This window comes from Eptesicus fuscus, chromosome 10 (genome assembly GCF_027574615.1).
Source record: "Eptesicus fuscus isolate TK198812 chromosome 10, DD_ASM_mEF_20220401, whole genome shotgun sequence".
NCBI classification, from domain to species: domain Eukaryota; kingdom Metazoa; phylum Chordata; class Mammalia; order Chiroptera; family Vespertilionidae; genus Eptesicus; species Eptesicus fuscus.
This window is the reverse complement of record NC_072482.1, coordinates 80588350-80605568: the sequence shown is the minus strand read 5'-3', so window position 1 is coordinate 80605568 and position 17219 is coordinate 80588350. Positions and strand designations below refer to the sequence as shown.

Sequence of the window (17219 nt, the reverse complement as noted above, 5' to 3'; positions counted from 1 at the left end):
TATATATATATTTAATAAACACAATAAAGTGATAAAGCCATGATTTCTCTTACCAGTCTTAAATGCTTATAGATTAATAAAAGAAGATCTTTTAGATTCATGGCTGGAGCATTTCTGGGGAGTAAGCTAAAAGATAAGACTCTTTAAAATAAATTTAGCCTGAAAATCTTGAATTTAAACTTACATCTATCATCCCCGCCTAATGGGTTAACGATAGACAGAGGTAGATAAGCCATATTTGGAAAAGGTGCGGAGCATGTGTTCAGGATTTTTCTGTTGGGCCTTAATTGCCAAAGGCAAGGTCTCTGGGGAAGAATAATAAGATCCAGAAACGACTTTTCAAAATGGACACAAAGACTGAATAGAAGGAACTAGGTTTCAGTAACAGAATGGATTATTCTAGTTGTGAGATGCATATACATATATATTTGAAAAACTGTTTGCTAATAATACACACATACACATTTTTCTCTACTAATATTATTCTCGTGCTTAGAATGGTCATAGTAAATGAATCTGTAAAGAAAAATGTAATATCTGTAGCCCCAAATCTGAATTTTTATCTGATGTACTTTTTGTTTGTACCCTTCAAAATTATTTCCCTTTACCTGACATGCTACCTTTTAATCAACCTTAACTTTTCCATCAATTACCAGCTTTAATAAGTTATAACCATTGCAATAGTTTCTAGCTTGAGCCATCTTAATTAAATTATATATCTAAAATGTCAAAGATATATCACATATTTTAAGAGATTATAAAGTCTAACATATATAGACTATCATATATGCATTAAAACAATATATTGAAATAGAAGTAAACAAGGAGAAAATGTACTTTCAATAGTTGTCAACTTATATTTATTGACTCTTTTGATTTACTTGGTGTAACCATCTTAGAGAAAGGGAAGTGAAACAGGACCATGTAATATACGTGTGCCTGCATTTGATGCAAAGGGATAATTTTTGTGTGTATGTGGGGGGCAGGCATAGGAAGACCAAACATGTTTCTTATTAATTTGCACATCCTTTAATTGATTGAAGAAAATTTCCTATAGATATGGGGTTTTCAGGCAATTTGCAAAGAATGAAAGAAATTTTGTTCCTTGCCTAATTGCATGGAGAGCATACTAATTTATTACATGCAATGCATGATCCTGGGATAGAAATGGAGGAGAAAAGTAAGTCACAGAAGAAATAGGGTTGCCTCTACTTTCTTGGTGTCGAAAGAAATACCATCCTTCCCACCAGAGAAAGAGAACAGGAATCCATTAAAACATAAATAAATAAAATATCCAGAGACATTTCCAGGGAAGAAACAGTGTGGGGATTATTGCATTATTTGAACATATTGCAGGTTGCCTTATGTGCCTTCCCCAAATTAAAAGTAACGTAGCAAAATCTAGTAGGTTTTACACAAAAGAAATGTGTTATATGTTAACTTATAAATTGCTATTAATCACAACTTCAAATACCACTATTATATATGCACTAGAAGCCCGATGCACAAAGATTTGTGCCAGAATGGGCCTTCTTTTTCCTGGCTGCCGGCACCGCCTTCGCTCTGGCTGGAGCCACCTTTCTGCCTTCCTACACTGCTCAGAGGCCCGGAGCAGCCAGGGGTGGGGTGGAATGCCTGCATCATCACCATGGCGACAATGCAAGCGTCCTGCCCCACCCCCAGCCGCTCGGCGCCACATATGCAAATTAACCCGCCATCTTTGTTGGGTTAATTTGCATACTCACTCCTGATTGGCTGGTGGGCATCGTGAAGGTACAGTCAATTAGCATGTTACTCTTTTATTAGGTAGATTATGTTTATCATGAGCACTATATTTAAAATTACAGCAGAAACAGCATTAAAAAATCAAGCAAATAAAAAGTGAGTCTGCTTGGTTCCTAGGTATCCTCCTCTGTTTGTTAGTTTACTTCCTGAGAGCTTTATAACAAGATTCCAGTGATGAATGGTTACGTTTTCTACAAGAAGTATTTAGATTAAATATTTGTTCAAATTCGAAACAATATATTTAGCCAATATTTTCTGAACAGTTTGCAAAATCCAAATCGATGGATTGGTTAGCTCAAAATTGCAGGATGCCAACTGGCTTCGAGTATGTGCATGCTGTCCTCTCCCCACCTGTGATCCATGGAGGAAGACCAGCTGGCCGGCGGCTCATCCTGTTTAAGCACTGGAGGGTGGGAGCTGTCTACTCTAACCTACACCCAATCGATGGACTAGCTCTTTGCCATGGGTCAGAGAACGTGTGAAAAAGTGCAGAGCTGAGATGATAATGGCATTAGAGACTGTGCTTCTCAACCTACATGATTTTGCTCCCCAGGGGACATTTCTGATGATCACAACCTAGAGGAAGGGAATGCTATCAGCATGTAATGGTAAAGACTGGGATGCTGCTAAATACCCTACATGCACAGAACAGCCCTACACACAAAAAATTATCTGCTGATGACAAGGAGGAGAAACTCAACAAGCTGTCTTTGTTATCCCTCCTTGGGTTCTAGTCAGTTCCTACCCCAATGGGTTTGTTCAGATTCTGGGCAGGGCCCGTTGCCACCAACGAAAACCTGCACATGATCCGAAGCTTTGGTAGCAAGGACGAGATGGTAGAACAGAAGGGAAATCCCACCCCCCAAGTTAATATAAAAATAAGAAACCAATTTTATTTTAAAAATTAATGTTCTTTTAATTTAAAATATTTCAGTGTCACATGAAAATGTTCAGCTATGCTAAAGCCTCCAAAACAGGTAGTCCATTGCAATAAATAACACCTTTTGCTCTCAGAGAGATGTGCCCTAATATAAATGTATGTACCTCCTCTTAAAGACTACTTTGCAATCTGGTTGTATCTTCTTAAGTGTGTCGATCTTAAGGAAAAAGCTCAGCTAAAAATAAGAAACTTTTTGTTTCATGCCTTGCAACCCTAGGTACTGTACCATTTTTAAAAATTCAGCCATCAGTTATCTCTTTATAATTAATACCAAATTCATATTATCCCATTTTTTGTAGGCAACCTAAGATTTGGTGGACATCATTCATGGTGGTCAAAATTTATCGTGGGAAATACTTGTGTTACCATTATCCATGCAGTCCCTTCCTTGCTATGGTGACAGAATAATCATTTTTAGTTTTCTCTGTTGTGTTGATATGTACCTCAGCATCCCTATTCTAAAACCATCTTTATCATAAATTATCCAGACAAATGCCTTTCTTTTCTCAGATTTTTTGTGATGTTAATAAATTTCTAATGTTTTTTGATGTAACACACGTGGGCCAGTTTATTAAATAGAGTAGTAGCTGTAGTACACAAGGCATTCTTCAGCCCCTGAGCAAACAATGATTTTGCCACTGTTTAGATTCTGTGCATGAAGTGAAGTTGTTCAGTCAGCCTTTGCTGCATAACAAATGATCCCAAAACCTAGAGGCTCAAAAAAAAAAAAAAAAAAAAACAGTAACAATAAATGTGAATGAGCAATTTAAGCTGAGGTCCCCTGTGCAGTTCCCTCTGGGCTCCCTCGTGTGGTTGGCTGGCTGAGGACTAAGGAAAGTGGGCTATGTTTCTATCATTCTCAAAGTGGCTAGGGGGTTCTACAAGGTTTGAAAAGGGAGAGGAAAAACAGTTTCTCTTGAAGAGGGTATGGGGGAGTAAATGCAATGCGAGGAGACTTGACTTGGGGTGGTGAACACACAATACAATATACAGATGATGTGTTGTAGAATTGTACACCTGAAACCCATGTAATTAGCCAACATCACCCCAATAAATTCATTAAAAAGGTAAAAAATAATAATAATAAAAATAAAGCAATGAACCCATAATGAGAAGGCAAGGTGTGTGTGTGTGTGTGTGTGTGTGTGTGTGTGTGTGTGTGTGAAAATAAACAAACGGTAGAAGGGACCGAATAGAAGATTAGACAGAAAGGAAAAGAACAGAAACATGGTGGACTAAGAGGTTTTGAAGAGTTTGCCCTTCATACCCATTCTGTCCCTGTTAATAATAATAGCCTATTGGTGCCAGGCACTGTGCTAGATAGAAATTTTATGTTTGGATTAGTCCATCAGTAAAAAATATACCTCCTTCTATTTGGGGTCTGCTTTGGCAGCAGTGTATAAGGATTAAACCATTTGAGTGGTTCATTTCCGCTTGTGGTGCTAAATATGATATGTTTTAATGTAAATGAGTTTGGGAATGTTTTTGCTTCAATGATATCACAGAATTTAATTAGAACCTGGTCGTATTTGTTTGGTCACACCTCTTGGGAGGCCTCAGGACAAGGTATCCAGTCCTTTGTGCCAGGCTGTAACAATCTATAAAGTTAGTCTGTAACGCTCCTATGAAGAAGTTGCTGGAGTAGATAAAAGGAGAACAAGATAATGATCTATGGAAAGAATAATTCTTTTGTGCCTTCAAATGTGGGATGTCTTCTCTGCCAAAGAGGTTTCAGCAGCAGCAGCATTTTCAAGGAGTGACTGTATTAGGGAGGTAGGAGAGAGGACAGGAGCATGAAAGGAGGAAGTGTCTTTTTGCCGGAGAAATGTTTACTTTGTAATTAGCAAAGGACAAGAAGGCCCTTTTGGAAACTATACTTGGGGGTCCAAAATTTAAATTTATGCTGATGCTCTCCCAGTCTCTCTCTAGGGAACCCTCCTAATTGGCAGGGATCTCAGCTGGCTAGAACAGGCTGCAAAGGAAGCCAAGGTCTTGGGGTCATTTCTCCAAAGAGCCCGTTAGCTCAGCTCTGTTCCACAGCCACAAGCTGTATCTTTAACCCTACTTAACCATCTTGAAAACATATATCAGCACATCAACATGGTGGTCACACACACACCAAAAAAACACACATATTCACCTCGAGACCAAAACAGAAAGCATAAAGAGATATTTCATTTTTGCCAGCATAAACAAATGTTTTTGTAAATGTCTTAGCAAACTCTAATGAAGACCTCAGCTACTCGTGAAGCAAACTGTGAAGATAAAAATTATCCACACAGGTATATGTTACAAGTGCGCCAATCACCGATGCTCACTACCTTGTGGACAGACATGAACCATGATGCCAACATCTGAAGTATAAGATTCACAGTGGCAGGGACTTTGTTTTGGTTTGTTTCTTTTGTTCATTTTCTATCCCAGACACCTAAGAGTGTCTAGCACAGGACTGGTGCTTTAATAACTATTTGTTCAGTGTATGAAGGTATCTTGGCCTGGCCTTTTATTTATTACTAGAGGCCCGATGCACGAAATTCTTGCAAGAGTAGACCTTCCTTCTCCCGGCTGCCGGCACCGGCTTCCCTCCGGCACCCAGGACCCGGGCTTCCCTCGCAGCCCCAGCTTCGTCCAGAAGGACGTCTGGTCTAATTAGCATATTATGCTTTTATTATTATAGATTCCTCTCCTGCCCCTTACAAATTGGAAAGTACAATAGAAATAATCTCTTACACAACATCTTCATCAACCATAGCGTGTGTTTTTACAAAGGAAGAAACAGTACTTTAGAAGTAAGAGAGTCCTACTCCTTTTAACTATTGTCTACAAGTTTTAACTTTTCATGTCCTAAATGGAAATGCTTTTTTAATAATTTTTTAAAATATATTTTTATTGATTTCAGAGAGGAAGGGAGAAGGAGAGAGAGAGAAACATCAATAATGAGAATGAATCATTGATCAGCTGCCTTCTTTCTGCACCCCCCCCCCCCCCCCCCCCCCCCCCCCGCCGGAGATCTAGCCAGCAACCTGGCATTTGCTCTGACCGGGAATTGAACCGTGACCTCCTTGGTTCATAGGTCGACAATCAACTCTTTAGCCACACCGGCCAGGTGCTTGTTTTATAATTTTTATTTTAGTTTCTTAAAATACATTATTTTCAAAAACATGTAATTATTGCTTGAACAGAAAAACAATATATCAGTGGTGATCCCCCGTTGATAACCCCTTCTCACGAAGCTCACCGTTAATCCCCCTTTGTATCATCAGACATTTTAGTTGATAAGGACAGACTTCAAATTGCCTCAAACCAAAAGAAAACTATTGGCTGTAGGCACAGCTTGCTCTAAGTGCTTTAACAATATCACTTGGCTCTTTCTCACCGTTTCAGCTCATCCTGCCTCTGTTTCTCATTGTTTATTGGCCTTCTTCGTCCTGCTGCAGAGAGCTTTTTCTCTACTCCGGGGAAAGCCGGCTCTGGGCAGCCCTAAGTCTACATCCACATTGCTCTCAATCCAAAAGAATGGTTCTCTCTCTCTTCCAGTGTTCACTCACCCAATCTCATAAAGGGACTCACATTGACTCTGCGTGAATCACATGTCCACCCCTGAAGGAACCACTGAGGCAGGAGGACTGCGCTAGCGTGACTGGTCTGCCTGGTTTGCATGCCCCTTATCAAAGCCAAGGCACATACAGGCCACTCTGAGTGGCAGGTCCTTGTAAAAACAAAGAGGCTAACAAACATCAGTTGCAAAAGATGCCCTTCTAAAAAAAAAATATTCAAATTTTACAAAATATAGAAGCTTATACTTTTTTATGAGGTCATCCTACCCAATATTATATATGGAAAAACACTTAAGTGAGGAGGAATAACCAACGTTTTCTCCATCTATATTAGACCAGAGAGGCACGTATAGCTTAATGCTAATGATGTTTTAATCTGTGTGTTTTTCCCTGATTTCTGTGGTTTGCTAGAAACATTTTTATGTGAGTAAACTGGCTCTGAAATGAATAGGAAAATAACCCACTGCTCATGTGAGTGGTTTCTGGGATTGATTTGTGCAAGCTTAAGTAAAGGCACGTCCATTTCCATTTCTAGCTGCTGAGTGTTCTGTGTGAAATGTACCAGTGTGGGTAATGACCTTTTGCTTGATTATGAACCAGGCCACTGGAACGTTAAAATTAACTCAAACCTAATTACTGAACTCTTATGTTTATGCTGTGTATACACCACCCGGTCATAACTCTAGCCTCTGTGAGCCCAGCCTGCCATAATTGAGAAATTTGCCTTGTAAAGGGTTGTTTTGTTTATTTGTTGTTTCTGCTGGAAAAGCCTGCTTTTCCTATTTTTGCAAAGAATCAGATTTAGGAAAGAGGTTCTGAACAGAGTCCAATTACGTTTTCTATCTCACTGCAAAACACGTGCATTTTAAATGAGATATTCCTTTTACTTTTGCATCACATGAAATCTAGAAGTTTAGAAGCACAGTGCCACTTATTTTTTACTGACGTTTTATAAAATGTCACATTTTTTTGTCAAGAAAATGTCAACATACCAAATTCACACTTGGGAAATATGAATAACTGCTGATTCCAAAAATAAGACAGACATAAAAAAATGTATGCACACTTAGAATTGGCAGTTAGCATCTAATTAATTGCAAAGGATCAGCAATTACCATCTAATTTATTTTAATCTTATTACTCTATTTACAGAAATAATAACCTAGTTTTCCATAATGCAATTAGTAGAATGCTAATTTGCTAATTATTTCTATGAAATATGGACATGTGATAGTGAAATATCCCTCAGAAATAGTACGTACTCACTGTAAACATCTGATATATAACGCATGCCTGCTTTCCATGCAGCTCCAAAATCATAAAAATAATTTGGTTTTATTTTAAATTTGTTTGTTCCAATAGTTGAAACACAGTTTACTAAAGTATTTCATAGGAACGATGGTGGATTCACACTTACTCGGTGTGTCAAATTTTGCTTTGAAATGTTCAGGAGGAGGGAGTTTTTATGTGTCATTTCTCTCAGCCCTTTGGTTTCCTCCTATGTGCCCGAGTGTCCCTCTTCCCACTGTGGATCTTGCCTTGTCATCTTTTCCTGCCATGCCTGCAGGTTTCCTCAGTTCTCAAAGAACTATCTGCTCCTGGCCTCATGGTTTCTTTTTGTGTTTTTTCATGTTTAATCCTTGCAGGGTCAGTTTGGTGAAGTAAAAACGCACTGAAATCGTTTGAAAGGCAGAACCATCTCAGTTCAACTCCCGGCTAGCTGTTCGTTTCTTTGTTTCGTTTTTACGAAAGCATTATTTTTAGTATCAATAGTGGCAAACCTGGATAGTAACTTTTCTCCTGGCTTTGTTCTTACTGCTATAATAAAAAGTCTCTATAACATTCATAAGTTGGCGCATTCACTTTCTATCAGAGGTAAAAGAGTGGATATTTCATAGTGTGTAGAATACAGGCTCTGGAACCGCATACCTGTTTTTAAATCTCACTTGTGCTTTTAACAAGTTCTATGAATTTAAGCAAGTGACTGGGCTGTGTATGCCCTGTTTTCCTGGGGATGTCAACAGTGACTGCGAGGAGCTATGTAGTGAGGAGTTGCTGAGTGTGTATAAAACCCTTAGACTTGTGTCTGGCACATGGTAAGCATCCAATAATTGTGAGATTTAATATAAAATGGAGTCCCAAACACTGGGTGGATAAGTAAAAGGGTGTGCACATTTTAAATATTAATGTACTCTGTCAGATTACTTTCCAAAAAAAGTTTTAACAGTTCACATTTGTGGTGTATCAGAATTGCCTGTTTGCTTATGTATTTGCCAGAACTGGATGTTACCAGTTTTTTAAACTCTTGCCAATCTGATGAATTAGCAATATTATCCTATTGTTTTGTTATTGGCATTTTCCTGCCTACCAGGAAGGCTAATAATGTGCTCATTAGTTATTTGGATTTCTATAAGATAGCTATTTATATACTTTTCCAATTTTTCTATTAAGCAAATATGTATGTAAATATGATGATCCATACATAGAAGATATCTTGCCTTGTATCTTTTTGCCTCTGCCAATGTAATTAAGAGAAGATGTGTGTTAGGAATAATCTTACATTTCTTGTATAGCAATAGCAAGATATGAAACAGCAAAATGAGAGAGTCAAAAGGGATCTTAGGGATGCATAGTTCACCCATCCCCCTCCCCCCCTCCTTTTTTTTGGGGGGGGGGGGGCAATAAATGACACCAATACCTAAAGAGATTAAATTACTTGCCCAAGGGACCTTGTCCCAATCCTGGTGCATTGCAGTTTCCACTATATCATGCTGCTTTATGGACACAATATTTCCTGTACTATTGTTTAATCGCTTTCCATTAACAACTATGTTTACGTTGCTAATTCCATTTGTGGGACTATACAGATATTTAATAATGCATCACCATGCTAACTTTAGTGGCTTTCTCCTCTTTTGAATCCCTTCTTTTCACCCCTGTTTTTAAACAGCGAAGGGAGCCACCTGCTTAAGCTACCCTTTGATGCTACAATGGAAGAGAGACTGTCTCCCTTCGATGAAATAGGTCTTTCTCAGTGAGTTTGCTCTTGTGGCGTAGGGCCAGGTATTCTGGAAAGCAGATTAAGCATTAAGCGAAGAGTGTTCTACCTGAAAAGGTGATCTGGTAAGGGCCAGAAAAGAAGACAGGCAAGAGATTTCTTATGGAGAGAAGAGCAACCTTTTTAATGGGCATTTATTGAGTCTTGCTTTGCTCCTGGTGATGCATTACTGGGCTATCTACAGATGCTTACAAGATGAGAAGATTGGATCAGAAAAGTCATTTTTAAATGAGTTTTAGTAACAGAACCTTTTTCGTTATTGAAATCTTATGCAGGGCCTAATATATAAAATAGATAAAAATAGAAGTTGTTGGGGAGAAATTGTAACCTTTGTGCATGATGGTTGGGAATGTACAATGGCGGAGCCGCTATGGAGAACAGTGGGGTGTTTCTGCAAAGAATTAAAAATAGAATTATCATATAACCCACCAATTCCACATCTAGTAATATATCCAAAATGATTGAAAGCAAAATGGTCTCAAAAGGATATTTGTATACCCACATTCATAGCCGTGTTATTAACAATAGCCAAAAGGAGGAAGCAACCCAAAAGTCCATTGATAACATTTGTTTATCCAGGAAAATGAAGAAACAAAATGTGGTATATGTACTATGGAATATTATTCAGCTTTAAAAAGGGGGGGAAAGTGTGTCACATGTTATAACATGGGTAAACCCTAAAAATGTGATGCTAAACGAGATAAGCCAGTCACCAAAAGACAAATGCTGTATAACTACAGTTATATGAGATACATAGTGTAGTCAGATTCATTAGAGATAGACAATAGAATGGTGGTTGCCGGAAGCTGAGGGGAGGAGGTAATTGGGACTTATTTAATAGGTACAGAGTTTCAGTTTTGCAAGACAAAAATATTTGAGGAGACGGATAGTGCTAATGGTTGCACAACAGTGTGAATGTACCTAATTCTGATGATCTGTGCACTTAAATGTGATTAAAGTGGCAAGTTTCATGTTATGTGCATTTTACCGCACTTCAAAATAATTTTAAAAAATGTAAGTGCTTGTATTAAAGTAAGGCCTAACTCACCAATAGCTCTGAGCTAGAGCACTGTATATGAAAACATTAAAGAAGATGGTTTAGCCCAGCCGGTGTGGCCCAGGGGTTGAATGTCGACCCATGCACCAAGAGGCCACCGGGTTTGATTCCCGTTCAGGGCTCAATCCCCAGTAGAGAGTGCGTGATAAACGTTTCTCTCTCTTTCTCCATCGTCCTTCCTCTCTCTCCCTAAAAACAAAAACAAAACAAAAAAAATCAATAAAGACATATCTTTTAAAAAGAAGATGGTTTATAAGATCTCTTTTATGTTTCCCAATTAGATTCAGATAAAACCTGAACTTAATACTCCTATAAACCCTGTACTACAGAAAAGTACAATATGTTTTTCTTAAGGACATTGCTTGAATCTCGAAAGGGAGATGTATCCGTGTGCCCCTAAGGCATCATCCAGAGGTTTTGTCAGATGTCACAGTGTATATTACGCTGTCGCTGAGGGACGTTCAGGGTGACAAGAAATAAGGAGCTGTGAACACTAGCTCTCTAGGGCAGGGGTCCTCAAACTTTTTAAACAGGGGGCCAGTTCACTGTCCCTCAGACCGTTGAAGGGCCGGACTATAGTTTAAAAAAAAAAACAAAAAAAAAACAACTATGAACAAATTCCTATGCACACTGCTAAGTCGGCTGCTAAGCAGGACAGGCAGCTGCGGCAAAAACACCCGGCGGGCCGGATAAATGTCCTCGGCGGGCCGCATGTGGCCCGCGGGCCGTTGTTTGAGGACCCCTGCTCTAGGGATACATTCACGTGCTGGCCTTTGTTCCTTTCTTGGTTTTCTCCTCAGATTTGTATTTACTTACACTAATTTATGGAAATGTCGCTTCAACACTTGTCATCTGTAGCAACAACTCTATGGAAAAGAGACACGAAATCTTGTAACATTTCTAATACATACACTGTACACATAACCTTTAACTTGTAGTTACGTTTAATGTATGACACCGTGTAATTTTGAAGAACATTGCTCATTGTTATTTTGTCCCACCTAATACCTGACGCAACACTTTTTTTCAGGATTCCTGTCTCCTTTTTTTTTGATGGCTAAATGCATAATCTAAAAGACTATGCTGCAAACCAGGCTTAACTTGGCTAGGAGCTTAGGAGAAGTACTCTGAGCACTTTTTATATAAACTCTAAGGAGGTCAGATTTAGAAAAATCTCAGCTGCTATACTTGGATCCCATGAGTCACTGACCATTTATAATTAATATTAATAAATGGCAGATGACAGATGTTTATTGCTTAACTAAAAATGTGTGTGCAATACTAAATTTTAAAAAAAATAAGTGAGTTTAAGACCCAAAGGGCTTTAAATATATGTATTTGGAGTAATGAAAATAATAAAACCACCAACATGTGATCCAGAATCCTCGAACTGCAAACACCACAGTTTCATAGGAAACGTAAAAGTATTTTCAATTCATCATATTAAACATGGGATTGCCAGAAAAATCTATCCCTTTAAATTAGAATGCCTCTTTTGCAAGCCTAGATTTCGCTAGAAAGGAGGCTTCTGAATCACTAATATGCCCTTAACGATTGATCTCACAGTCTAAAACTAAACTGTTTAGCATGTATGGCTGTTATAATCAGAAATCTTTAAAACATAGTACCCAAATCCTGAGTTGGTTTAAATTTTAACATTCCATGGATTCCCACTAAATAGTATGCAACTGAAAAGGGATTTATTCACCTCTGGACACTAAGGAGTTAGGACACGGTATTTTAGTTGCATAGATGTATTATTTTTGGAACCTGATAAGATGATTAAATTGAAGATTAAGGTAACTTCTAGTTATTGAAGAAGTAAAAATGATTTTCTAAGGGAATTACAATGGACCCAAAATTACCTTACAAAAAGCCAAAAGACAGGAAAATAATTTGCTTGAGTTATATGGCCTTACTCAACGTCAATAACCGTATCCATTGACATCAATTCTTTCCAAATGTGGCTTGCCTAAAGCGTGGCAAGCTGCATGTTTATCTCATGTAGTCCTTTGAATATTCTGAGCAACTGGACATTGCTGTTATCAACTCCATTTTTTAAAAAAATGAGGAAACTGAGTCACTGAGTGTGAGTAATCAGGACTAGAACCTGGTCTTTTTGTCTATTCGTCCAACCTTCTTCCCATGCTGGCTCTTTCAACACTTTGCCACATGACCATTCATTTCTATTTGTCTGACCTTTTCTAATTATACCCACTACACGCGTGGTTGGCATTAGCCATTATTTCTTGTTATTGTCATTGTTGCTGCTGATAAAGTTGAGAATGTTCTCTTCCTACCACCCAATCTGCTAAGTCTTTCTTTGTATTTTAATAACCATTCTGACCTTCAAAGAGCAGACTTGAACTCAGTGAGCAAACTGGCCAATGACTCCTCCTTTTGCCTCAAGGCTGTTTTAAAGCCAAATGGTTTTCCACAAATTGTCAACATCATATTCGAATGTGGTAAATGGTTATGCTAGCCGGCCTCATCCTGTCCAAACAAAGACACTGTCAGTCAATAGAGTCAGTGACCTTTAGGCTCTAAGTGCTTTGTGCAATTTTCACAGGGTTGTGTTTAGATATGGTCTCTAGTAAAGAGCCTTGTTTGGCTTTTTAAGAGGTCGCGAAAATTAATACCCCTTCCAACTACCATAAAATAACACTGGAAACATAAAGATGAAATTCACTAAAAAAAAAAAAAAAATGTATTTCAAAGGCTCAGATTTTCGACTCGATTTATGGAGTTCTGTATAGATGGTCTCCTAAGTGTCACGTGCACCAGTGGCTACGCCAGAACACGGAGCGAAGCTGCGGCCCCGGGAGGCTTCCAAGCCTGAAGCAAGCTGCACGTGGATGGAGTTCCAAGAGAGCACACAATGTGCATGTGCGAACGAAGCAGATGCAGCGTGACTTTCGGGTTGTTCCCTGGGAACTCACGGCTTTATGGGAAAAATCACATGCTGCTCTCAGTTGCCGTGGACATCTGCTGAAGGCACGTGAGATCGAAGCTAAGGCAACGGTGCAGAATCCCTCCTCGAATATCCTAACTTAGAAACAAGGGAAACTGCTCGCAGAACAAGAGTTTCATTCTCACATGATCAATGTACAGCATGCTCCTCCGAGGTGGCAAACAGAGGCTATTGGTTTTCAAGCAGATGGGAGCATCTATTTCCTGCAGTAATATTATTAGATACCTACTGACAGCCTTTAGTGTGGGATGTCAAAGGCCAGCCTGTTTCTAACAGTGTGTTCACAATACCTTGCTCTTAGCAAAGGCTTCAAAATTTAAAGAGGCTTTTAAATATTTTTTAGGCATGAAATTGAGCTCACAAAATAAGCTTTATGGCAAGTTAGTCAGAAACACATGGATATGTTTCCTTTAAATTATATACAGATTTTTAGAATTAAGATGTGGTAAAACCTACTAGCGGTCTATTAAGCCTTCTACAGCCACTTGAAACATAATTAATTTTTTTTTCCAAATTCAAGGATGTTCTATTGGAAATAGAAAATTGGTGGCTGTCATTTTGGCATTGCCTGTGAATTTTACAAACACTAAATTTAGCCTCATTTTGGAATAAGGATATGCTCCCATCAGGGACAGACCAAAAGGTGTGAAGAATCCCTCCTCGAATGGAATGTGGGACGTTAAGAAATCAGGTGTCACTTTTCAGGTTATCCTCACTGCTACCATATTCTCTAGGACTGATAGAATGGAACATCTTCTTCAAAGATTAAATATGCTGTACCACACAGCAATTAAAAATAATACATATGGAGTCAGCAAAATGGGAATATAGTCACCAGCACTTTTTTTTAAAAAACAAAGCCTGTTTCATGATCCATTTGCATCCATCCTCAGTTAAACAATAGGTTTCCATTTGAAGTGCACAGTAAAATTTTCCTAAGCCAGTTTTGCGGGATGTCTGGCAGGAGTAGTGTTTAGATTTATGGAGAAGCTTTCTATCTTTGGGCAGCTTTACCTTAGCTTTCTGAACCAGCCATAAAATCATGTGCGTGAGAAACACTTAGACTTCTTACATTTGTATTGTAAGAAGTCTTATTGACTTAAATGCATGAAAATGTATTCAATTTTAAAGCTTTGTAGTGAATAGATTTTATAGCACATCTATATATATAAAAGGCTAATATGCTAAGTGTCCGACTGGTCGCTATGACGTGCACTGACCACCAGGTGGCAGATGCTCAACACAGGAGCTACTGTGATGCGCATGGAGAAATGGCACCATGGACCTGGCACCCACAAAGCAACACTTGGCTTCCCTCAAGTGGGACACAGGCCCCGCCACCACCCCGGAGTGACAGCCCACCAAATCGCAGCCAATGCTGCCGAGACCCCATGACACAAAATGTGGCGCCCAGCCCGGCCCGGAAACAGTCATTGTGGGCACTGGGTAATGACATCATGTAGTAACGCCCAGCTTCCTCTCCCTAGCAACGACTATCCTCCTTGCAGTTTCTTCAGCCCAGGAGCACAACTTGCTTTATAGCCAGGTGCAAACATTTCACACTTTAACCAAATGTCTGTGAAACATTTTCCCGTGCTTCATCTCATTTGATCCTCAAAGAAGCCCTGGTTAGGTAGATAGGAGACACGGTGGAATCCTATTTTCTTTTCATTAACTGGAAAATGGAGATTTTGAAAGCTTAGAAACTTGACCCAACTGAAAAGAAGTAAGAAATGGTGGACCTTGAAAATGACTTCAGGTTTTCTCACTGCGCAGAATATAGTCAAACACTGCTGCAATTAAATATTTTACCCTTTGTTCTCCCTGCGTCATCTACAATAATAATCTGCTTCGTGTTGATATTTGCTGCTGTGTTGCTGACAATTACCTGAAAGAGAAGTTGGGGTGCTTCATTGGGCTGGAAAAAGTTTAGCTACATCAGAATGCAGGTCTAATTAAGCAATTTTATTCTATATCTATAAAAGACTAAGTTGACTTGAGCATGCATGATACATATAAAGCTCTCGCTGGCGCCAATCGCACACATTTGTTTCAGTCTGTCATTGTTGATCGTGAATTTGGTTGACACTCTATTATAGAGGAAGGGTGAATAGCAATATTAAAATATTTCTTCTAATTAATTTTCTTTCAATGTGCACGAATTCATGCACCGGGCCTCTAATTTTATATGAAAAAAAAAAAAAAAAAGGTGATTTTCCAGCTTTACTGAAGTCACTCAATGCTCTCTTCATCATTCTCTTTATGTTCTAGAATCCATTTGTTCTCTAACTTAAACATTTTCCCAGTATATATTTATTGATGTGTAGTTTTATTCCTATATTTGACCCTTAATGTCTCTTAGCTTCCGGTATGGCCACTTGTTTTGTTTTGTTCTTTTATCTAACTTAGAAAATACAGTTCCTCTCTGAAGATAAAGTCTGAAAGCACAGTGTTTAGATTTTGTTGTGTTGGGGGTGGGAGAATGCATCTTTTTTAATATTGAAAACCCAGATTCAAAGAAGTAAGAGTCTGAATTACAGAATATAGAATATATTAGAAAGACATACAATCCTGTTACTTTCTTCAATTGCATTTGGTTAAGGCGCTAAGTATATATTGGTTAGGTGACTGTTTTAGTTTTCAAACAATATTGCCTAGTAACAATTTTTTCCATAAATGATATAAATTGCTGGAAAACTTTATACTTTTGAATAACTTAAAATACCTCTAAAAACAACTTTGTGTCAATTTTAAATCTACTTAAAAATCCTTCTCCCTGATGATATTGCAAAGGTCAATTTTAGCAAACTTATCATAATGCCTTCTCAACCATAGATTCCAAATTTGTGGATTTATAGCCGATTTGTTTTTATTACTCAGCCCACCTTCTTCATCTCTTTACTGGTCTGTCTAAAAACTAGTAGGAATAGAGCTAGTATAAAAACATGGATATCCTTAAAGACTGTATTCTTTAAGACTAGTTCACCAAATTTTCTAATACTGGTAAGTGAGAACACATTATATTGAATAAGGATATTGTTAACCACATTCTAAGATTCATCTTAAATTGTTTTATTATGAGCATTATGTATCTATCATAAAAAAATCACTATTATTTTAAAACACTTATGAAGTGCCCATCTGAAAATGATATGCTGCTGGATGTTTTGTAATGTTAAGCAGATGCAGAGATAAATGCAAAAGCAAATTCCAGAGTATTTTTGTAGCCATGAAACCACCATAAAAAGAGGTTTGTGACCCCACTGTTACCTTAACATTGTCTTCAGCGTTTCATATTTAATTATAGTAGATTACTCACCAATATAATAAATATAGATTTATGAGATACTTTAATGTTCTTAAAACAAATGAAAACCACCCAAGAGGAGCCTCACCAACCCTGAGGTTGTCCAGATTGCATTGGCTGAGAGCAAGTGGAAGATCACTCATCTCCAAGGGTCATGCAATCAATCTCAGAGTGGGAGTTAAAGCAATGACTAAGCAGAAAAGGAAGCTGAAGTACAAGCCTGTTACAAAGGAGGTTGGAGCTCCAATGTCAAGGAACTTAATTTCCTTTTTTTGTGAATAGACCTAAAATATCACTTCTTACCATGATTTTCTTTGGGTCCTAAAACCCCACTTGTTTGGTCAGTTATTTTTGATGACTATTACTGATCGGGTCAAACAGATAAAAAGAATACATTTTTAAAAGAGCACAGTGTATTTTAAATTCGGGGAGGGGGGGGGAGGCGCGGGGGGAGGGGCAGGCACTTTATGTTAGGAGTCACCAGAAAGTAATTTTAAATGAATTCATGATAATCCAGAATTTGGACAATGAAAAAACTCAAGAT

At 38.3% G+C, this 17219-nt stretch overlaps 1 protein-coding gene and 1 long non-coding RNA gene across 2 annotated transcripts in view; one reads left to right on the top strand and one right to left on the bottom strand.

Annotated features, from left to right (window-relative positions):
- Positions 1–12857, bottom strand: part of LOC129150480 (uncharacterized) — a 36506-nt gene extending 23649 nt beyond the window's left edge. Inside the window, exon 1 of the long non-coding RNA XR_008557235.1 lies at positions 12745–12857. This is a non-coding gene — a long non-coding RNA (uncharacterized LOC129150480). The remainder of the gene's footprint in view (positions 1–12744) is intronic.
- RSPO3 (R-spondin 3) overlaps positions 1–17219 on the top strand; it is an 83382-nt gene that overhangs the window by 44369 nt on the left and 21794 nt on the right. The gene's annotated exons all lie outside the window — the stretch shown is intronic.